This window comes from Eretmochelys imbricata, chromosome 9 (assembly GCF_965152235.1).
Source record: "Eretmochelys imbricata isolate rEreImb1 chromosome 9, rEreImb1.hap1, whole genome shotgun sequence".
NCBI classification, from domain to species: Eukaryota; Metazoa; Chordata; order Testudines; family Cheloniidae; genus Eretmochelys; species Eretmochelys imbricata.
The window spans coordinates 28,894,186-28,918,882 of NC_135580.1; positions in this window are offsets into that span (position 1 = coordinate 28,894,186).

The following is a 24,697-nucleotide window of genomic DNA, read 5'->3' on the forward strand; positions in this document are numbered from 1 at the left end:
ACAAATAAATTCAGTGTAGTGGAGTTTGGTCTTGGGTATAGTTTTAAGCAATTAGTTCAAATATTAAATGTGTTAAATTATGTTTACTGTAGAGGAAAGGAAATTTATTTTGGCTCTTCTCATGATTTCCCATGACAAACAATGCATGTGTGTGCTATAACTTTTCTTTCTCTTTAAAACTTTGATTTCCCATGTTTTGCCTCCATTATTTGAGATTTGTGAACTGTCTTCCTTCCAGTTGTGTTTAATTTCAGAAAAAGACTCATTAATTGTGAATCATGTTTCAAAAACTGACATGAAAAATAGCCACAAACGTTTTTTAGGAAGAATGCCCCCCAGTCCACTTATGATTTCTGATCTTTGACCCTGTCCTGTAAAGCTGATCTTGAGAACTCTACAAAATAGATCTTAGGTCTTTTTTTTTCTTTTTTATGCCTTGATTTAAACTCTGGTGTAGAGAATGATTTAAAGTCCCCACTCTCGCTGGGAATGCAATCAGTAACAGTTTTTCCCATGTAAGACTCCCTTGGGCCTGATTTTGCAACCCTTACTCACACTGGGCTAAATCTGTCCCCTGGACAAAAGGCCTCAATATTAGAGTTCTGTTTGGCGTTTGGGGTTGGTTTGTGAAGGTGAAATCCATGCACAAGGGCCAGAGAGTGCAGGGTTGCTCTGTGGAGTACATCAGAGTGTATTTGTAGTCCCTTTCCTAGGCCACCTTTCTCTCCATTTAGTGTTATGTAACCATCCGACCTGTGCTGGCATGGAGATCTCTTCTGTCTGATGGGGGAAATGCACGCACCACAGTACAGCTGCTCACCCAGCAGAACCTCCATGATGACTCTATGCAGAGCTTAAGAAGTATGGAAGGCTTTCACACAGGTGAATTTCACCCACTGAGTATTGCTTGAATCAATGGAATTATTCATCAGGAGTAGAGGCTGCAGAATTGGTCTCTATATTGCAGGAACTGCTCTTTATCTCTTTTAGATGTAAAACAAAGTGGAAATGATACTGAAACGTGCTCATCCTTCTGCAAAGGGATTTGTGCTATAATATGTTTTGTATCCTGCTGCCTGTTGTACAATAAAATAAAGTTGATAAAACTCCAAAACCCATAAAGTCAACAGCAGTGATTAAAAGCTAGGTAATTATTACATCTAGTTCTGTAGTAGTGCTGTCTTGAAACACTTGGCATGTATTGGTAGATATTCTGCTCCTAGCCACCGGTCTAAAGAACACTCCATGAGGTATCCATGGAGAATCTTAGGATAGAAAAGGTTACCAGCTGACAGAGGAAATTACTCAACATCAGGTAATTATGATTTTATAGAGTGTCTTCCATTCAGAAGATCCCAAAGCACTTTACAAACATTCTAAAATGCAGAACGAACTGTGCGTGCAGTCCTGCTCTGCATGCTTCAAACACGCAGGAGTGTGCAGAGGGGCTGTTGTGTACCTGAAGCCCCCCCATAAAGATTCTGGCTGAGTCAGCTAGAATTCTTTTTGGAGGCTCCTAGGATGTGCAAGTTCAGAGGTTGTGTATAGCCAGTGTAGATGTAGAGCATGGCTACAACTCTACATCTAACCCAAGGCCTTTGAGACCACACTCATGGGGCACTAGCAGGGACTGATCACCAAAAGTCACTTTGATCAAGTCACTGTGAACCAATGCTCATCTCTTTGCGGGAATTGGCATGCTGGAAACACTAGCCATAAGATCACTCTTCAAAGGCAGCCAGCGCATGCAACTTCAAAAGGTTAATTCTATCACCAGTTTTTGACTATGTATATAGTACATTTAATTCAAGTATGTAATATTGATTGTTATAGGAACAGGATTTTGATATTGGATTTTTTGTTATATGATTTTTTCAGGTAAAAAGTTCAGTCCCTCCATTGGTATGACATTTTTTAAAGGGTTAAATATGAATCAGAGTCAGACTCAACATCCTCAGCAGCAGTGAATAATCCTGAAAACATTTTGTTCCTCCTTTTGGACAAGAGGGCTCTGTACTTTACCATTCTGACCTGCATAGAATGCTGCTGCTTCCATTCTTGTCATCTTCAGACCCTCTGAACAAGACAGGGAGACACAGATATCTTTACAAGTGAGATTACAATTTATGATGCGCACAACACATTCCAGTAATAATCTAAATAATGGCACAAATCTCTTTCACTTGGTTTCTGATTCTCTAGTTTTCATCCTTTCAGTTTTCTCATTATTAACTTTGTAATATATAATGAATATAAGGGGGAGAAAGGCTTTTTTACCTGCCCAAACTCTTTACTTTCCACAGCTAAGCATTACATTATGTTGCAGTATCTCTTTTATATGTTTCTTGCCCTTCATCATATAAGCAGAAGTATCTTTAAATATTCATTTAATTTTGTGAGCCTTAACTATGACAAGAAAAGAATTATTCTCTCACCCAACCCTTCTGGTCTGAGCTATTGCTTGACTGGAGGCCATTTCACTTTGGATTACCAGACAACTGGGGGCATATGATAGTTTTGTAATGACCATTGTCTTGACCATCACCAGAGGGTGAACACAGGACCTTCAGAGCTTAATCATGAGCCTCTACTGCACTGTTCTGCAAAGCCCTTAAAGGAATTAAGTGTGTGCTAAGAGCTTTAGTAAACAGGGATAAATCAGGGCCCAAGTCCTGTAGTTGGCAGCTGTAGGGGTACCGTCCCTAGATCAGCCTCAGAGGTTGTCAAGGTTCCTCCCCCACTCTGAACTCTAGGGTACAGATGTGGGGACCTGCATGAAAAACCTCCTAAGCTTATCTTTACCAGCTTAGGTCAAAACTTCCCCAAGGTACAAAATATTCCACCCTTTGTCCTTGGATTGGCCGCTACCACCACCAAACTAATACTGGTTATTGGGGAAGAGCTGTTTGGACGTGTCTTTCCCCCCAAAATACTTCCCAAAACCTTGCACCCCACTTCCTGGACAAGGTTTGGTAAAAAGCCTCACCAATTTGCCTAGGTGACTACAGACCCAGACCCTTGGATCTTAAGAACAATGAACAATCCTCCCAACACTTGCACCCCCCCTTTCCTGGGAAATGTTGGATAAAAAGCCTCACCAATTTGCATAGGTGACCACAGACCCAAACCCTTGGATGTGAGAACAATGAAAAAGCATTCAGTTTTCTTACAAGAAGACTTTTAATAAAAATAGAAGTAAATAGAAATAAAGAAATCCCCCCTGTAAAATCAGGATGGTAGATACCTTACAGGGTAATTAGATTCAAAAACATAGAGAACCCTTCTAGGCAAAACCTTAAGTTACAAAAAAGATACACAGACAGAAATAGTTATTCTATTCAGCACAGTTCTTTTCTCAGCCATTTAAAGAAATCATAATCTAACACATACCTAGCTAGATTACTTACTAAAAGTTCTAAGACTCCATTCCTGGTCTATCCCCGGCCAAGACAGAATATAGACAGACACCCAGACCCTTTGTTTCTCTCCCTCCTCCCAGCTTTTGAAAGTATCTGGTCTCCTCATTGGTCATTTTGGTCAGGTGCCAGCGAGGTTACCTTTAGCTTCTTAACCGTTTACAGGTGAGAGGATTTTTTCTCTGGCCAGGAGGAATTTTAAAGGGGTTTACCCTTCCCTTTATATTTATGACAGAGGTGGAACATGCAACACATTCAACATGGGGTTGTAGTTGCATGACTGTGGTTTCAATCTGTCAATATTTAGCAGTGGCTGGGTGGGTATGTACTTATGATGTACAAATATGTATCAAATACTTGCTGGGAATCATGTGAAAATGCTTGGCATATTATCATAAATTTCCTTGAGAAATATTCTGTGTTCCCACAGAAAGTGGGCCAGAAATTGACTGACAGATACTTAAATGTTGGTGTGGTGTGCTACAGTTTTATAAGTTCAATTGGCATGAATTTGGGATAGCCACATTATTCATGAGTCAGTTATTCAGATTCTCCATCTCTTGCATTGACCCTTGCATGTTAGTAAGTAAAAAGTCAATGACGTCTTTGCATACTGAGTAGTGTAGTTTCAGAAACTCTCATGTGTCCTCATGGTCTGTAAATTTTAAACTGCTTTTCTCATATAATGCATAGCTTACAATGGTTTCTGCAAAACGTGCTGAGATGTATCATTGTGCTGATGTAAAATTCTGGTACTCTACTTCGGCACTAAGGATCCAGTCCAACTCCTGTTAACTCTGTGTAAAGACTTACATTGGCTACATTGAGAACTGGAACAGGCTAAAGAGTTTATCACTTACTAGTCCAGAATGAGTGCAATCAGAAGGCATTAGTGTTTAAAAGCTGAACTTAATAGAAAAAAGGTTTAAGGAAATCCCAATAAGGATGTGGTTATTTTCATGTCAGAGTTGGTTAGGGTAAGGTCATCCTGGTGACTTGTTGGTTACTTTAGGAGTATAAATTTACTGTATAATATGCATGTAGTTTTTTAAATTGTGCTGTCTGGCAGATAGAAAAATACATTTTAAGCCAATCCTCTGTGATCATTCTGCCGCTCTTTATTTTGCCTCTTCCTTTGAAAGACATACTTCCTTCTTATAGGTTTCAGAGTAACAGCCGTGTTAGTCTGTATTCGCAAAAAGAAAAGGAGTACTTGTGGCACCTTAGAGACTAACCAATTTATTTGAGCATAAGCTTTCGTGAGCTACAGCTCACTTCATCGGATGCATACTGTGGAAACTGCAGAAGACATTATATACACAGAGACCATGAAACAATACCTCCTCCCACCCCACTCTCCTGCTGGTAATAGCTTATCTAAAGTGATCACTCTCCTTACAATGTGTATGATAATCAAGTTGGGCCATTTCCAGCACAAATCCAGGTTTTCTCACCCTCCGCCCCCGCCCCCCCCACACAAACTCACTCTCCTGCTGGTAATAGCTTATCCAAAGTGACCACTCTCCATTTGGAAATGGCCCACCTTGATTTTCATACACATTGTAAGGAGAGTGGTCACTTTGGATAAGCTATTACCAGCAGGAGTGTGAGTTTGTGTGGAGGGGGGCGGAGGGTGAGAAAACCTGGATTTGTGCTGGAAATGGCCCAACTTGATTATCATACACATTGTAAGGAGAGTGATCAGTTTAGATAAACTATTACCAGCAGGAGAGTGGGGTGGGAGGAGGTATTGTTTCATGGTCTCTGTGTATATAATGTCTTCTGCAGTTTCCACAGTATGCATCCGATGAAGTGAGCTGTAGCTCACGAAAGCTTATGCTCAAATAAATTGGTTAGTCTCTAAGGTGCCACAAGTACTCCTTTTCTTTTTTCCTTCTTATAGTTATACTTCCCTGAGTTTGCTTGTTTTACCATGTTTTTAGCTTCTTTTCCACCCATATCTTTGCCCTCCCCCCCCAAGCTCCTCCCTATGACAGTACTTTCTGCCCTTTCTTGTTCTCACTTCCGCTGATACCAACTACAATAGTGGTGTGGGTGTGGAGTGAGAAGAGTTAGGTCTCCCTTTCTTTGACTACACTGCTGTAATGCTCTGACTTTGTGAATATGTTTAATTTTGGGATTTCTGTCTGGAAACATAGCCCATATCCTCAGCTCTGTCACTGACTTGCTCTGCGATGTTGACAAGTCACTTTGCCTCTTTGTGCCTTCGTTTCCACATCTGTAAAACGGTACTTACCCTCCTTTTGTAACCCCCTTTGAAAATCTGCAAGTGAAGAGCTATGTAAGTGCTAACTATTAAGATCATGCTGGCCCACAGATAAGAGCCCTGTCACTATTGACAGCTAATAGGTGCATTGTGGTTGAGGTTGAAAAAGCTGTTCCATTTCTTGAGTTCTTGACACTTTTAGTTGTGCAATTTTTACATTGCATTAACAGTTTCATGTTTGCATCGGATATATCAAATGCTGGAGTATTTAAATAGAGCACTTTTGGCTACTTCTAATTTTATGTCCTTTGTAGTATTGCCATCCCTGATGAATATCAATGTAGCTCAAAATATATATACTTGACTGTTTGCTGCAGTGTACTGAATGCTGTGCTTTGTCATATTCATTTGATTTACTGTTTTGAATAATTCATTCCCTTTTGTACATTCCTATAGATATGTCACAGTACTTAATTGTCAGACTGCAGTAGACAATATGTAGAATTTCTTTCTTTCATATATACTTGTCTTTAAATTGAACTTTAGTGCTTGTGAATAGTGTGACATTGACAGCATCAGTGTTGTACAACAGGAACATCATGGACAATGTCAGTGGAAACGTCAGTGTTCAAACCCTGTCTTTTGAAGGACCATTCCTTGATCAGAGGAGGTACGTCAGTCCCCAGGCTTGACTATTCTCTTTTGGCTCAGGGAGGTATTCGATGCACCTACTACTGTGATTACCGCTGGCAATTCCTCCCCTGGGGAGGACAGTCTGCTTATTCATCACTTCCTTCTGCCGAGGGAGAGCAGCTTTCAACTGAAGTCAGAGCCCCACTATCAAGGTTGCACAAGTCTAAATCAGTGTATCCCCAGCCTCCCCTTCCTATTCAATGCCACCATTTTGTGGTGCAGTTAAGCTGTGGAGCATCTGGTGGAGCAGAGGTCGCAAGTATCTTGCATCATTGGAATTCCATTCCAGGTGCTTCCTTCTCTGGATTACACTAGCACAGCAGTTCTCAAACTGTGGGTCAGGACCCCAAAGTGGGTCATGACCCCGTTTCAATGGGGTTGCCAGGGCTGGCATTAGACTTGCTGGGGGCCCGGGGCCGAAGCCTGAGCCTGAAGCCTGAGCCCAATAGCTTCAGCCCTGGGGCGGCGGGGCTCAGGCAGGCTTAGACTTTGGTCCTCCCTCCTGGGGTTTTTGTTGTCAGAAGGGGGTCAGGTGCTATGAAGTTTGAGAACCCCTGAACTAGCAGAAAATGGCCTGCCATCCTCATTTAATCACTGACTTTGCTAATTGAAATATTATGATTTGTGATGTGCGGACACCTCTCCTCTGTGACCTGTTCATTTTATAAACGTGATCATAGTCATACACTGAATAAACTTTAACTAAGTAACCCTCATCACACCCCTTCAATATTATCTCCTTTGTACAGACAGGGAAACGGAGAAACAGAAGTGAAGCATTTTGCACAAGGCAACAGATAATCTGGACAAAATGAAGATTAGAACACTGGGGATATGTGAATTCCCTCTCTCATGCATTGTACACTAGACCAGACTGACTCATAACCTGCTGAACTATTGTACACATCTGCAATAATAGTCAGTAGCGCTTCTTTTTGTAACTGAAGCATAGTTTATAAAATCGAAAAACAATCTCTCTCCTACTAGGCCAAATTCTGTTTTCAGTTGCCAAGTATAAATCCAGGGAAATGTCTTGAAATGTTAAGGATTAGCTCAGATTTACACTAATCCAACTGAGATCAGAATCTGACTCTGTTTTACCAGGTTTTTTTTATGAATGGAATTTCTTGTACTGAGTATCACTGCTGTTTTTCTCTGTGGCAGTTGCTCTGGCATGGGAACATTGAAAAAAATGCATTGATTGAAAAACATGTTGACCATTTCAAGGGAACCCTGTCCAGACAGGCAGAATGAGTAGAGATTTACAGATAGTTGTTATAGATTTGTTATGTAGTTGTGTAGGGGGAAAAGCATCTATTCATCTGTTTTCAAAATACAAAATTCATCAAGTACCTTTATACAACACATGATACATAAGAAATTCCAGGTGTAGTACACTTAGCAAAATTTAACTATTTAGTAACTAATTTATGTGCTTCTAATCATAATAAGGGAGTGCTCCAGTACAAAGTTGAAAATACAGAGGGTCAAATTCATGCTGTATGAATTATGATAGACACAACTCTTATTGACTTCAGCATAAATTACAGACACATACTTCAGGGCTGAGTTCGGTCCAGGATCTATTTTGGATAGCATAAGTTGCAAAGGAAGTCCTATAATTGCAAGCAGAAATATAAACAAAGCAACTATAAACAAAACAGTTATTGCCAAATGTTGCAATCACCAAGGATCAACTCCCATTGACTTCAATATGCTTTGGCTTCAGCCCTAAATGCAGACCATGTCAAACTACAAGTAGGGGTGAATTCCACAAGCGAGGGCCTGCAAATGAGAGTGTCTGTCCTATGGTCCTGAGAGTATAATAGGAAATACTGTCAACAATGCCATTTAGATGGGACATAAGGGTTACCTATTTAAATTCTTCATCTGCCACAAAAATCACTTTGCTTCTAGATTCTTAATGGTAGATTAACTAACACTTTTCATTTATGTTATGCTTCTTGAGGCTGGCTGGAACACCATTCAGCTGACTATACTCAGGTAATATAATATACCAGGCACCAATTAGACATTTAAACTAGAACCAGATAGCGGCCGATCAGATTTATTATCAAAATTGGTATAAAATTATAGTTTAAGATCAAAAATTGACTCAACATCAGTGTACCTACGACTAAGTACAGCAGACATTTGAGATTGTATTGATGTTTTACTTTTGTGTCCATGGTGACTACAGGAAATCTGACCATTTGTTTGGCAGTCACCCAGTATACAAGAGTCTAATTTGCTGTGAGTTGTAAAGGCCATAGATGAAATGCACATGTTAGATCAAACACTGATTAAACATCTTCACACATGAAAGGTAAAGCAAAATATGTTTCTTGATCAATAACTTGTGAAAGAGTTGAAAGTGGTGGAGGAATTATGTGTAGATCACATCTTTTATTCACTCCCCCACTTTTCTGGTTACTACTCTCTGAACTCCATGCAATTCACCTATATCTTGCAGGAGCCTGAAGACAGTTGGGTAGCTCTCCAGGTATGCAAAGTGCTTGCACTTTGTATTCATTTTTGCCTCTTACTGGTATATACAACCAGTCTCAGTCTGTCATTTGTGAATTTCATTCATATTCTGTTTGCTGCCTCTTTCAGACCACTAAAGAAGCTGCTAAAGACTATTAAAGCTAATACTGATCTCTGTAAAAACTAACAAGAGACATCCCCCAGATTAGATTGATAGATTCATAGTTTCTAAAACCAGAAGAGACCACTGTGGTCATCTAGTCTGACCTCCTGTATAGCACAAGCCATAGAACTTCCCCAAAGTAACTTAGAGCATATTGTTTAGAAAAACAGCCATTATTGATTTTTAAAATTGTCAGTGATGGAGAATTCACCACAACTATAAATTGTTCTAATGGTTAGTTACTCTCATCTAAACTTATGTCTTGTTTCCAGTCTGAATTTGTCTAGCCATTGGATTGTGTTATGCTTTTCTTTGCTAGATCGAAGAGCCCATTATTAAATATTTGTTCCAATGTAAGTACTTAAACTGCAATCAGATCACTCCTTAATTTTCTGTTTGTTAAGCTAAATAGATTGAGCACCTGGATGCTATCACTTTAAGGCATTGTCCTTATTGTCCTTATTGTCTTTAACTCTGCTGGCTGTAGATGTTTCCTTGTGTCCTTTGGGCTTCCCTAATCAATTTTTTACAATTCCTAACTTCTGATTTATATTCATTTCTATCAACTTCCCATTTCTTCCATTTGTTATATATTATTTTTACAGCTGCCATCATTTCATATCTAAACCAGGTTTATTTTTTAACCAGCACAGCCTTCTTCCTTAGTGGTGGGATTGTGGCTTTTGGGGCAGGTAGTAAGATGTTCTTAAATGATTCCCAATTATCAATTATACTTTTCTGATTAAATTCTTCCTCCCAGCTAATTTGGTTCATAATTGTTTTCAGCTGTGTGAAATTGATGCTATTAAAGCACCATGTATATATTACTGGGCTGGACTTTATTCTACTTGCACATTATAAATGTGAGAAAGTCATGATCACTTGTACATTTGCAGATGACACAAAAGTTGGGGGAGTGGTAAATAATGAAGAGGACAGGTCACTGACACAGAGCAATCTGGATTGCTTGGTAAACTGGGTGCATGCAAACAATAGGTGTTTTAATACAGCTAAATGTAAATGTATACATCTGAAGGAGGATCCAGGCAACTACAGACCAGTCATCCTCTCCTCAGTCCCTGGAAAAATCATGGAGAAGGTCCTCAAGGAATCAATTCTGAAGCACTTAGAGGAGAGGAAAGTGGTCAGGAACAGTCAGCATGGATTCACCAAGGGCAAGTCATGCCTGACTAATCTATTTGCCTTCTATGACGAGATAACTGGCTCTATGGATGAGGGGAAAGCAGTGGATGTGTTATTCCTTGACTTTAGCAAAGCTTTTGATACGGTCTCCCACAGTATTCTTGCCAGCAAGTTAAAGAAGTATGGGCTGGATGAATGGACTATAAAGTGGATAGAAAGTTGGCTAGATTGTGGGGCTCAACGGGTAGTGATCAGTGGCTCCATGTCTAGTTGGGAGCCGGTATCAAGTGGAGTGCGCCAAGGGTCGGTCCTGGGGCCAGTTTTGTTCAATATCTTCATTAATGATCTGGAGGATGGCGTGGATTGCACCTTCAGCAAGTTTGCAGATGACACTAAACTGGGAGGAGAGGTAGATATGCTGGAGGGTAGGAATAGGATACAGAGGGACCTAGACAAATTAGAGGATTGGGCCAAAAGAAATCTGATGAGGTTCAACAAGGACAAGTGCAGAGTCCTGCACTTAGGACGGAAGAATCCCATGCACCGCTACAGACTAGGGACCGAATGGCCAGGCAGCAGTTCTGCAGAAAAGGACCTAGGGGTTACAGTGGACAAGATGCTGGATATGAGTCAACAATGTGTCCTTGTTGCCAAGAAGGCCAATGGCATTTTGGGATGTATAAGTAGGGGCGTTGCCAGCAGATCACGGGACGTGATCGTTCCCCTCTATTCGACATTGGTGGGGCCTCATCTGGAGTACTGTGTCCAGTTTTGGGCCCCACACTACAAGAAGCATATGGAAAAATTGGAAAGCGTTCAGCAGAGGGCAACAAAAATAATTAGGGGACTGGAACACATGACTTATGAGGAGAGGATGAGGGAACTGGGATTGTTTAGTCTGCGGAAGAGAAGAATGAGGGGGGATTTGATAGCTACTTTCAACTACCTGAAAGGGGGTTCCAAAGAGGATGGCTCTAGACTGTTCTCAGTGGTAGCAGGTGACAGAACAAGGAGTAATGGTCTCAAGTTGCAGTGGGGGAGGTTTAGGTTGGATATTAGGAAAAACTTTTTCACTAGGAGGGTGGTGAAACACTGGAATGTATTACCTAGGGAGGTGGTGGAATCTCCTTCCTTAGGAGTTTTTAAGGTCAGGCTTGACAAAGTCCTGGCTGGGATGATTTGGTTGGGGATTGGTCCTGCTTTAAGCAGGGGGTTGGACTAGATGACCTCCTGAGGTCCCTTCCAACTCTGATATTCTATGATTCTATGATACCTAAGCTACCATTAATTTTTAATTCTGTGATCAGTTCCTTGTTATCTATTAGTACAAGGTCTCATGTAGAACTACCCCATGTTGTTTGCAACACTTTTGAGTTAGGAAAAGGTAATCTATAATGTTTAGAAATTCCAAGGATGTTTGTTTTAGTAATGGCAACATGAGAACTCGAGCATATGTTACTCAAATTGAAGTCCCCCATGATAAGTGTTCCCCCTTCCACACACATTGTCAATAGTGTGTAAGAAAGCAGTTGTCCTGTTCCTTAGTGTGACATGGTGGTCTGTAGCAGACACCATCTAGTATGCCATCTTGTGCTTTATCTGTTAGGACACTAATCCATAAGCATTCAAGTTCATTTTCTTCTAAGTTATCTGTGACTCAGAAACAGATAATGGTGTTTTTGACAGAGTGCTTTGTTTTGCGCACTTGATCCTTCCTAAATAGGTTATATCCATTGCCTTTTTAAAAAAAACAAAAAACAAAAAACCCAGTGGTGTGAATCACCCAACGAGGTTTCAGTAATTCCAACTAGATTGAATGTATACCTGTAAATGAGCAATTCCAATTTCTCTTGTTTGTTACCCAGGCACCTAGCATTGGTGTATAGGCAATTCAAGAATTTCTTGTCTTCATGTCCTTTGGTTCCTTGAATAATTCTGTTCTCAACACCTCAATTTTTGTGCTCAGTGTTCATATCTTCCTTCTTTTTACCCTCCCCTTTTGCTATTAGTTTAACACCCTCCTGACTATTCTAGCCAGCCTGTCACCAAGGAGACTGGTCTCCCTTCGCCTGAAGTGCATCCAAATTATACAGCCCCCTTTCCCTACAGAAGGTGGACCAATGTTCCACAAAACCAAAGCCCTGTACCCTATACCACTTACCTAGCCAACAATTCACTTCTAGAATCTTCTGCCATGTGTCTCCCTTTGCTCATGGGACAGGAAGGATCTCAGAGAAGATTGCTTGGATATTCTTGTGCAGCACGCAGAAAGCTGATACAATACTGTTTGTCATTACTCCTTGTTTATGGACTTTCATCCACTTTTCAATCCACATGACTGTTTTAACCATCTCATTCTGAATTCATTTTCAGAAATAGGGGCGTGTCTGTATTAGGGTTTTTGGCTCCAAAATCCCCACCATTTTTACAGAGGGAGCAAAGTTAGGGGTACTGGGGCAGGAGTTGGGGGTGGGGGTGGGGGATTGGGCTTTGAAACACTGTAATCTAATACTACAGAGTGCATCTATGCAACTTAGCACTCAGAAAGATCTGTCTACACATCACTGTTTTCAAGGCTGGCACCTTGTCTACGGCTGCATTCCTTCCATTGCTGCCACTGATGGAGATGAAGTGGTAGCAGTGGTGGGAAACTTTTTAGTAAAATATTCCTAATATACTTAAGGCCTAAGATATCATGAGACCATCAACTGCTTTAATAAAATCCAGATATATTACATCAACTGTTTTTCCTTTGTTCCACTAACTTTGTAACTACTAAAGTCATCAAGCTTATCTGACAGATTTGTTCTCTATAAATCCATGTGGCTCATTGCTCATGGGTATGTAATCTTCTAGATGTTTTATTTGTAACAGTTCTACTTAGAATTTACATAGCACTTACTTTCTCTCTAAAATTGCTGTGCAAACTAATTTTAATGACTTGTTTTACTACTTGTTCACATTAGTTTTTTCTAGGAATCAAAGTTAGACTCACCACGCAGCAATTGCCAAGTTTGCTGCTTTTTTCTGAAGAGTTTTTACCACTCTTTTCTTGCACTTCTCCAGTTCTCTGATTTTCATAAATTTGTTTATTAAAACAAAGAGTTGGTTTGGCAACTCAGGTAATATATATCCAAATGAGTTAAAGGAAGCAGTAGACTTGTATATATTTAAATGTTCCAAATATCTCCTTATTTGTTCTTTATCAATCACTTCTCTTGCAGTACCTTTCCTCTCCATCGCTGGAGTTCAGCATTTTCACCTTCAGAGGTAGGTAGGCCCCTTACTAAATAAGCACAAGAGTTGGAATTAAAAGCACTTTCAACACAGTCAAACCAGAATAGATGGGAAACCTTTACAAAGGCTATATTTGGCCAAACCATTGTGCGGATTAAAAGCACCGTATAGCAAATTGATTCCATATGCTGAGGCAGTGTGTGAGAATGGTTCTGGAATCTTGAGTCTTGTTCTCGGCTTTGCTGTTGATCTGCTATGTGACTTTGAGCAAGTTGCTTCACTTCTGTGCTTCAGTTTCTCCATCTATAAAATGGGGATAATGATACTTGTCTTGCCTTTGAAAAGCACTTTGAGATGTACAGAAGAAACATTCTATATAAGAGATAAATATTATTATTGGTGGTAGAAGAGCATGACTTTGTCTCAGATGGGTCTTTGGATGATGATAAAGTATTGAATGCCAGAGCTGAAACCATTTTATTAGCTACCACTCTTCTTTAAGTGTAAAGCAAAACATGATATGATCAGGGATACAGAAATGGCTGTGTCTTGCATTGGCTAATTAGTCATGAAGAAGCTTCACACCTTATATCCCAAATTGAAGATAATGGGCAACAAACTTTGGAACCAAAGGTATAACTCAGGATTTCAAGTGTCCTGCCAAAATCATCTATATCAGGGATCGGCAACATTTGGCACGCGGCCCACCGAGGAAAGCCCCCTGGTGGCCGGGCCAGTTTGTTTACCTGCTGCATCCACAGGTTCGGCTGATCATGGCTCCCACTGGCTGTGGTTTGCTGCCGCAGGCCAATGTGGGCTGTGGGAAGTGGCGTGGGCCAAGGGAAGTGCTGGCCACCACTTCCCGCAGCTCCCATTGGTCTGCAGCGGCGAACCATGGACAGTGGGAGCCACGATTGGCCAAACCTGTGGACGCGCAGGTAAACAAACCAGCCTGGCCCGCGGGGGCTTACTCTGGTGGGCCGCGTGCCAAACATTGCTGATCCCTAATCTATATCTTGCCAAAATATAGAGAATTCATTAGAGGTATCTTGATTTTTTGCTTTTGAATCTAGCAGAGAACTTAGAGATCAAGCAGTAACATCGAAATAAAGTCAGAAGTCATCAGGATCAGACAGCTTCCCAAATGTTCTTCTATTATAAAAAAAGTATTAATGATGTATGGCAGCATATAGATGAGATGTTGAACTATTTACTGCAGCAGACACTTTTGCTCAGACCCTGTAAATAGCAGATTCCTCATCTAATTAACCCCAGTACAGACAATTAAATTCTCTTTAAAGATACAGATCTAAAGATTGTGGTCAGAATGCTAATTTCCTCCTTGCTTAAGTCCTTTTGGAGAAGGGTGCTCTTGATCTGCATAGGGGAAAATATGAATGAGATTTGAAATATTAGCTCAAAATTCCCCTAGTTCAGTGAAATGCATCAACACATTTCTTATGTGGAACAAAATATATTCCACATTTTTATGTCCGACATTCCTAGGGATCTGGCCGGTACAGTTTCTTATTTGTACCTCCAGTCCTTAAAGTACTCAAAACAGTTCTGAAAAGAGGTTAGTATACATAGTACTGTTTGTGATGGTGATGGTGATTAGGTGATGCTTTCAAGCTTCAGTAGCACTGAAAAATGAAAAAGGACAATTTTTAAGCTGTGTTAATATTGCTAAGACCAGCTGCCTAAGTAACAAGATATGACTGGAACAAGTATTTGGGAGCTGAAACTTTACTTATGAAAATTCCTGATGACTGCCTAAGAGTCAAATGCCAGCCCTAAGGAAGGAAAATGTATAAAAATTTTGGGCTTGACTGAATTCAGTGAGCTATGTTGTCCTATGTCAGCTGAGGACCTGGCCTCCGTACTCTAACCTAAATGTAACCTAATACCTCACATTTTCTTTTTTGGTTGTTTTGTAAACTTAGAATAAACAGTACATTTATATTTGTACACTGCAAGTTTAGGTTATTTTCTGTGTTTACAACCATGCAAAATCATTCTTCCATATCTGTATAGGGAAAACTTGTTTAGATGCCCATGTGTGACTCTCAGTGAGTAGGAACCTGCATGGGTCCAGTTTGTCCCCCGTGGTTTTTTGTCAGGAAAACCCTAGAGACAGTATATGTTGCATAGTGGTATCCCATTTAAAATTTCACCACTGAAGTGAAGTGAAGGTAGCCTTTGACTGACAGGAATTCACAACCAGGTATCTGGTGGCATTTATTTTTTTCATCCCACCTGTGCACTGAGGTCAGCTTTTCCCATAACACATCAGCTCAGGCCACAGGTGGCTTAAATGATCTCCGAGGATTAACATGCCACAGAGACCATATGCCATGTAGATGGAGTAAAGGACATATCTTTGTCTTTGTTTTCAGTAGCACCTGCAGTGTGCTAGATGCTTTCAAAACAAAAAAGAAGGAATGGGTCATGCCCCAAATAGCTAACGTTGGTTGTTTTGATAAGTCAAGTCACAAGCTTTAGCTAGGTTGACGAACACCATATAAAGACCATGATTTTGCTCCCAGCACGCTCCAGAAGCTGATGGGCTTTGAAGAACATGTCTGTAGTGCCCTGTCCAGACCGAAATCCAAATTGAGACAAGGTAGACATTATGTCTAGTCAATATAACATGAGCAAAAATTTTCCCAGCAACAGAGAGTAGGGAAATGCTGCAGGATTCTCACAGTTTGCCTTATCACCTTTAATGTTTATAGAGGTGGGCAATGTTGGCAACCTTGAATTCCTGTGGCACTGATTCTTGCTGCCAGATAATTAGGAAGAGCCATGTGAAATGCCTTGTAATGTGGTAGCCATCCTGCTTATAGACCTCTGCTGGAACTCCATCTGGTCCTGGTGCTTTTCGTTGTGACATTTACTTGATTGCTATTATGGTCCTTATATGGTGTTCAAGGACTTAACTAAAACTTTTGACTCAATAAATCATGAGGGACTCTGGAAACTTTTGTTCATCTTTGGATGCCTTGTCATTTCTGTTATTTGGTCCTTCCATGATGGGATGATGGCCACAGTGGTAGAAAAAAGAGAGATATCTGACCACTTTCTGGTCACCCATGCGAACAAACAAGGTTTTGTGCTGGCTCGCACACACTTCTCCATCCTTTTTATTTTTTTGGCTATACTTATGGATGCATATCATGACTTTACCAGAGTGTATCCAGTTTCACACCGATGGGGAAGTTATTTAATCTGCAGTGCTTCCATGCTTACACAAAAGTGGCAGACTTACTGAGTCAGGAGCTTTTATTTGCTGATGACTGTGAACTGGTTGCTCACTTGATTGACATTCACTTTATAAGTGATCACTTTGCTCATGCAGTTAAATCACAATCAGCCTAAAGAAAACTGAAGTATTGTACCAACCTGTGCTGGGGGATGCTAATGTCTTTCCAATTATTAAGATCAAAGGTGCTCCTCAAATCCTTGGAGAATTTTTGCTCCTAGGGTGAATGCTTTCACAGAATGCCACAGTTGACTGAGGTTACCCATCCCATAGCCAAGGCCAGCTCTGCATTTGGAATGTTGTCATGCTGCCTATGGAGTGATAGAGGAGTCAAAATAAGCACGTAGCTAGATGTCTATCAGGAAGTCCTACTTACAGTGCTTCTATGTGATTCTGAGATATGGAAACATGCTGCCACCTTAGGAAACTTGTTTAGTTCCATATGTGTTGTCTTCAGTTTGTTTGCGGGGTCAAAGGTGGGACAAGATTCCCAGTATCAAAGTTTTTCATTGCTGTTGGATGTCTGGCTTTCAAAGCATGCTCATAAAAGCTCAGCTGTGTTGATCTGGACATCTTATTCATATGGCTAACTCAAGAGTGCCCAAGGCCAGATTTTATGGTTAGCTAAGCAAGGTACCTGTTCTTATTGCCAGTCCAGTGATATAAAGACACTGATGTCAGCTTGACGTGCTTTCAAGTTTGACCCCAGCCCATGACAGAGCAAGGTGGCAGCAGATTTGTCATGTCATCATTAACCACTTTGAAGCAAAGCACATTAACACCTCATGTGAAAAATGTGAACAGCGCAAAGCCAGCAATGTTCATCGACAATCTCGTCTGCCCTGCATGTAACCATGTTTACAGTTCTATCATTAGTCTGGTCATGTGTATGTTGAAAGCATCTCAGTGTGCTGTGATTATCAGATAATGGGATAGAAAACAAAACTGAAAATAATATAATTATATAAATCCATGATGTGCCCCGACTTGGAATAATGTGTTCCACACTGACCACACATCTCAAATATTAGAACTAGAGGGGGTCTAGAGATGGGTGACAATAATGATTAGATTGAAAAGTTTAGTACTGTTTAGTATAGAGATGAATTAGTGGCTACATAAGAGATACGCAAAATAATAGGAGTACTTGTGGCACCTTAGAGACTAACAAATTTATTTGAGCATAAGCTTTCATGAGCTACAGCTCAGTTCATTGGATGCATTCAGTGGAAAATACAGTGGGGAGATGTGTATACATAGAAAACATGAAACAATGGGTGTTACCATACACACTGTAACAAGAGTGATCGCTTAAGGTGAACTATTACCAGCAGGAAAGCGGGGCTGGAAAAACCTTTTGTGGTGAAACCATGCAAAATAATGACTAACATAGGAAAGATAAAGTAAGTGCTTCTATTTACCTTCTTAGTAGTGCAGAGGGATCTATTTTAAACACAACACATAATTAACATGTTGATTAACTGCTAAAAGATGTCAGAGTCCAAGAATTTAGCAAGTTTAAAAAAGATGACACTGGCAGCATATCTTCCTGCACCCCCTTGTGGCCCACTGGTGCAATGCAGCAATGGCTCTTTCCCTCTTAGTCCCCCAAATAGTCCCCCAAAAAGTCTTGTAACAGGCCTATGTTCCTCAAGGGGGGCTCTGTCAAGTACCACTCTCTAGTCCAAAAGCCATTAAAACCCAAAGGTTTTCTGCCGCTCCTGAGTTACCTTGCTACCCCACTCACTCAAAGACTGCTGACTGTCCGGACCTTCTCCCTGGAGGCTTGGATCCTCCTCAAGCTCCTGACTCTCTGGACTTCTTCCCTTGAGTCCTTCACCCCACCTGGTTCTCGCCAGGCTGATGCCTTATTCTCTATCTGTCTCTAAGCGATCTGCCTCCTGGTTAGTCTTTTCCGAGGGCTGCCACAGGAGTCGCCTCCTATCCTTATGCCCTTTACCATCAGAAACTGCCACCTTCCTCATGTAGCTCTCCTCCCCAACTGAGATCTCCCAGCCCTTCATGGAAGTCATCCAACTTTTACTCAGTAGGTCTGATAATTGAACTGGGCCACCTGATCCCCAGTTGATCAGGGTCAGTTGGAGGTAGCTGGTCTGTTACAGGTGAGACTGAGCCCTGTTCCTCTCAAAGGGCTAGCCTATGGCAGACCCTTATGTAGATCATGAGAATCATCTAAAGTTACATTAAGTAGAATAAAAAAATATGAGAAATGCAAATCTCATTGTCCAGGGCATAAGCCAACTATCTGTGATAGGGGCTTATAAAGAACTTCTTCTATGGTGAAGGTGTTCTCCAATTGTGGCGATTCCTGCACCCATCTGTGAAACATCTGATGTCTCAGTTGGTGACAGGATACTGGTGTAGATGGACCACTGCTCTGATTCAATATGGCAGTTCCTACTGTGTGTTCCTGTTATACATTTCTTTTGTGACCATGATGTTGGTGCTTGTCGGTGTGGTATTAATATCAGGCACTGTAGGAAACTGCATGGCTCAAGGTCTTTTCCATTACTTGACTACTTGTCTTGCTGCTTACCTTTGATTTTAGTTTTGTTTGATATAAACTCCAGTTTTTGATAAAACTGACTAACGTTCTTCTTAATCAGCTATCCTCTGCTTTGCAGAAAGCCTTCAGTCACAGTAGTTTGTGTCACATCTTAATGGACATTTTCCCCATTCCTATATCTTATCAGTCAGCATTCTTTTAGAGTTTCTGTTCTTGGAACATTGCTATTTTCTTTTTATTTATATGGAGAACTAATTCATTTGCATGGGTTTGTGTCATTTTCATGTTGATGACGCAAATTCATCATCTTCCCATATGGTTAAGTCTCATATGTTTGGTTGATGCCATATAATGGAATCAACTTAATTTTTAAAGCTAAGTTTGACTAAGATTAAAATCAGTGTTTGGTTGGTTAGTTGGCCAGACGGGTGACCTTGGATATTTGAAAGTGATTTCCCAGTTTTCTATTTTTGGAGACTAATTCTTGAATTGTTTCCTTATCTATGGCTAGCATTCTGGGAATAACTTCTGATCAGAGATCTTTAATGTACAGAGCCTTCTCATTTGTTCAGCTTGTTGTTCCTTTTTATTATTCTTATTTATATTCTTGTACCTGTATTTATATTACAGTAGTGCTTAGGGACACTGATCAAAACTGGAGCCTCCTTGTGCAATATACTGTACAAATGCATAGTGGGAAACGCTTCGTGTCCTGAACAGTTTCCAGTCTGAGGCCTCGATCCTGTGATGTGATACTGATGGGTGGACTTGCAGCTATACAGAACCCCAGTGAAGTCAGTGGGGACCCTCAGACACGTGTATCACATTGCAGGATTTGGACCTTAATAGACAAGACAGACACAGAACAGGAGAAAGGAAGTATTATCCCTATTTTACAGTTGAGGAACTGAAACATAGAAAGAAGGGCTGTGAGGGAAACCTCAAAGGTATCAATCTCTGTAGAGGAGAAGCACTGAATAAGATGAAGAATGGTAAAGCAGCTGGTAAAGACGAGAATTGTTGATATGGTCAAGGCAGTTGGAGACACTGGAGTGAAGTGGCTTCATAGTGACTATGTGTTTGCTGGGATCAAGCTAGGATACCAGATGACTGGAGAATGAGGTTGATTGTGCCTCTCTGGAATGGTAAGAGTGATGCAAATGATCCATACACCTATTGGGCATCATCCTGCATCTACATTAAGGTGCTGTGCTGGCTTAGTTATGCTGGTATTAACCTGGTCCTGACCGCAGATGACCCAGAGAACCTCCAGCGTATGCTAGATGCCACCAGTCGAGTTGCCAATTGGATGGGGCCCCGCTTCAATGCAAAAAAGTGTGCATCTCTCCACATAGATGGCAGCAAAAGGGACTCCGTGCAGGAGACAGAATTCCAGATCCAGGACGAGCCCGTCATCCCCCTGGCAGAAGGGCAAGCCTACCGACACCTCGGCACACTGACGGGTTTCCGTGTCCGGCAGACACCCGAGGACACCATCCAAGAGATCCTACAGAATGCCGCCAAGATCGACACCTCACTGCTAGCACCGTGGCAAAAGATAAACGCCCTGAACACCTTCCTGATCCCCCGCATCTCGTTCGTCCTGAGGGGATCCGCCGTGGCAAAGGTACCCCTCAACAAGGCAGACAAGATCATCTGGCAGCTGGTGAAGAAGTGGTTATTCCTTCCCCAGAGAGCCAGCAATGAGCTGGTCTATATCACCCACAGACATGGCGGTGCCAATGTCCCCCGCATGGGTGACCTGTGTGACATCGCGGTGATCACCCACGCCTTCCACCTGCTGACGTGTCCCGACGCCATGGTAAGGAGCATCGCAGCGACAGCCCTCCATGACGCAACACAAAAGCGGATCGGTAGAGCCCCCTCCAGCCAAGACACCGCCAGCTTCCTGAGCGGCTCCCTGGATGGCGAATTTGGCCGAGATGGGGGTGACATCGCTTCACTGTGGTCCCCCACCTGCAATGCCACACGTCGCCTGGGGAAGCGCATCGGCTGCCACTGGGAGTGGTGCGATGAGCAGCAGGAGCTGGGAGTCCTGGTGCCACAGATTAGGTCCGAGGGCAACACCATCGTCACCCCGAGCGCCAGGGGCCTACTGGAGAGGACCCTGAAGGCAGCCACCCACTCGCTGTACATAGAAGCCCTGAAGCGCAAGCCGGACCAGGGAAAAGCCTTCGAACTGACCAGCAAGTGGGACGCCAGCAACCACTTCCTCGCTGGGGGCGGCTTCACCCGCTTCGCCCACTGGCGGTTCATCCACCGCGCCCGGCTCAACTGCGTCCCGCTCAACGGAGCCATTCACCACGGGAACCGAGATAAGCGTTGCAGGAAGTGCGGCTACTCCAATGAGACCCTGCCCCATGTCCTGTGCAGCTGCAAGCCCCACTCCAGAGCCTGGCAGCTGCGCCACAACGCCATCCAGAACCGCCTGGTGAAAGCCATCTCACCGTGCCTGGGGGAGGTCGCCGTGAACTGCGCCATCCCCGGTACCGACAGCCCACTGCGACCCGACGTGGTTGTCACCAACGAAACCCAGAAAAAGATCATCCTCGTCGACATCACAGTCCCCTTCGAGAACAGGACGCCGGCCTTCCGAGAAGCCTGAGCTCGGAAACTGGAAAAATACGCCCCTCTGGCCGACACCCTGAGAGAGAAGGGCTACGAGGTGCAGCTGGACGCCCTGATCGTCGGAGCCCTGGGCGCTTGGGACCCCTACAACGAGAGTGTGCTGCGGACCTGCGGGATCGATAGATGCTACGCACTGCTCATGCGGCGCCTCATGGTCTCAGACACCATCCGATGGTCCAGGGACATCTACATCGAGCACATCACCGGCCACCGACAGTACCAAGAGGAATGAGCCGGTACGACATTGTGCACACGCTGTGGGAAAGAGACTGAGAGGCCTTCCCCATCGGACCATATGAACTGGAACCGTAAACCCACTGAACATTAAACCCCACCAAATGAGGGTAGACCCATCCCCACCATCGTATCCACTCACTATACCCCGCATACTGAACATAGCCGTTGTGTGGATAACTTACCCCATATCTCAATGTCTGTACTCTGACCGATTAAACTTTTCCCCCAGTCGGGGAGATTGCAGATTATTATGTGATCCTTACCCCACCAGCTCTTAAATCGAATTTTACACCTCTTGATAATCTGTACCTTATCCTTTGACAACCAGAAACTTTTATGCTTGAACTCTGTACCGTTTCTTATTTCAACATTATCTTAATAAAATTATTAAATCTCTGTAATGCAGACATATCCTTGGTTGTCCTTTTGGCAAACATGCTACTTCTCAAGCTCAACTCTATACATTTACCCTCCATAAAAAGTCCTTTCCTTAAATGTTTTCCAGATACTTATTAGCAAAACAATATAATCACTGCCTTTCATTTGCAGACACTTTTCACTATTATTTAATCAGTTACAGTGTCTTGCATCAGCTTTTGTATTTCCCATTAACATAATGCAAACTTAAGATTTATTCATTGCCGTCAGCGTATAACAAAAACTAAGGCTAACTGGTAGTGTATTGAACCATGTAAACAAATTCCAAAAAACAAACAAAATTTTTTGTACCAGTCCTAATTTGGGGCCAGTGGCAACTCATCCTAAGAGAGGCACATGTTATTCAAAACAAATTAGCTCAGTGTCTAGTTCCATATACATTTCTTTGATGGTATCACTACCAATATTGGATTCTGACACGGCGATATTTAATACATTGGTTATTGTCTGTTCAGTAGGTTATCTGGAAGGCTGCATCTACAAGGAACAATTGGATCTCCTGCAACTATTGGTGTTCCACACTGGAACACAAACTGGAGGGAACGACACACAGCTTGTTGTTCCATAAAGGGATATCAATATGTGTGCTGGTGTGATTTTTTGACATTGCCACTCCAGTGTGGTCACAATGGCTCAGCTCAGAACAATAAGATAGAGAACAATAAGATAGAGATAGATTAAGCTTCTGTCTCCTGCCTGTACAGCTTACCAAATGGCAACAAGCAGCAGTAAGGGTAACCTACAATATAAAAGGACAGCAGTATGCAGTAACTAATTACAAAAAATGTATATGTGGAGGCCTCACTTGTAATGTCACTACTCCAAATTTCAGTTTTTCTCCTCATGTATGAAGCACTGTGGGCCACACTATAATAACGCTTATCCCAGTTTTTCAAAATGAATCTATTATCCAAAGTGAGCTCTAATACCAGAATGAAGTTGCAACTTACTTACCAGTTTTAACGTGCATATTAATCACTTGACATTTTAAAACCATTACTAAACAAAGAAAACACACACATACTATTAGTATTTGGATTAGCAATGACATGCACAAGGCAAAACAAACCTTGAATGACATGGTGGGGATCTTAAAATACTGATTTCCCACACTTGGTAAAAGTTGCATCTAAGGCTTTTCTTGTGTTATGACGTGTATTAGTTTTAGCTGTGTTAATTTACTTATTGCTGTTTATGCAGTTTGTTAAAACACTGTAAATCACATATAAAGGCCCGCACCATTAATTCATATGTTAATTTGGCTTTGACCATAACAATCATCAAGGTGACAAGCGAGAGTCTGTTGAATAATATATGCTAGCCAGCATATAAATATATATCATATTAATAATATGTATTACCTGCACCATTTATATAAACTAGTGTGCATTAAGCATCAATAACATTAAGCACAAATACTTATTTCTTAGAGCAGGGACTTGAACCTGACAGCTCTATAACCAGGGGAGTACCCTAAGCACTGTGATGTACAGTCAATCTCTCTTTCTCAATGAATATTGAATTAAGAGACAGAGAACCCGCAGAATAACCTGGTGGTTAGCAGAGCACTTTCATGGGAGACCTGGATTCAAGCTCCTGCTCTAAATCAGGCAGAGTGGGGATCTGAACCTGTGTGTGGGAGGTGTGTCTATTTTTTTTTGAGAGAAAGAACTGACCTGGCATAGGCACCTAACTCCTGCAGAGGAGTCACAGCTCAGAATCCTGACTGAAGGAGGCAACGCCTGGTAGTAAGCTGCCTAAGTATCTTTGTGATTTGGGCCCTAAGCAACCGCTAAGTCCCTTTTGTGAACTTAGCCCAAAATGCTCTGGCTTTTCCAAGGGATTTAAGCTGTGCATCAATCTTGTGCTGGCTCTCTGCACAGGTGTGAATTTTCCCTCGGTGAATTGTAGCATGGATACTTGAATAATAGCATGCTTAAGGTGCAGTGCTCTACTCGTGTTCTCTTATTAGGTTAGCTCCCAGTGAAATGCTATTTTTTTTTTCACAGAAAGAGGCCATCCAAAACTGCCTGTCTCTCTGCAGAACTCTGTGTTCCCTACTATAATGATATATAAAAATAAGCTGTCACACATGTACTCATCATGAAAATAAAGGACTTTGCCTCACCACATAACCTGACCATTCTGGAAAACCAAGTTTCATGGGATACCAAGGCACAAAAAAGGTCATAAAACACATTTCTCACAAGATTTCTTT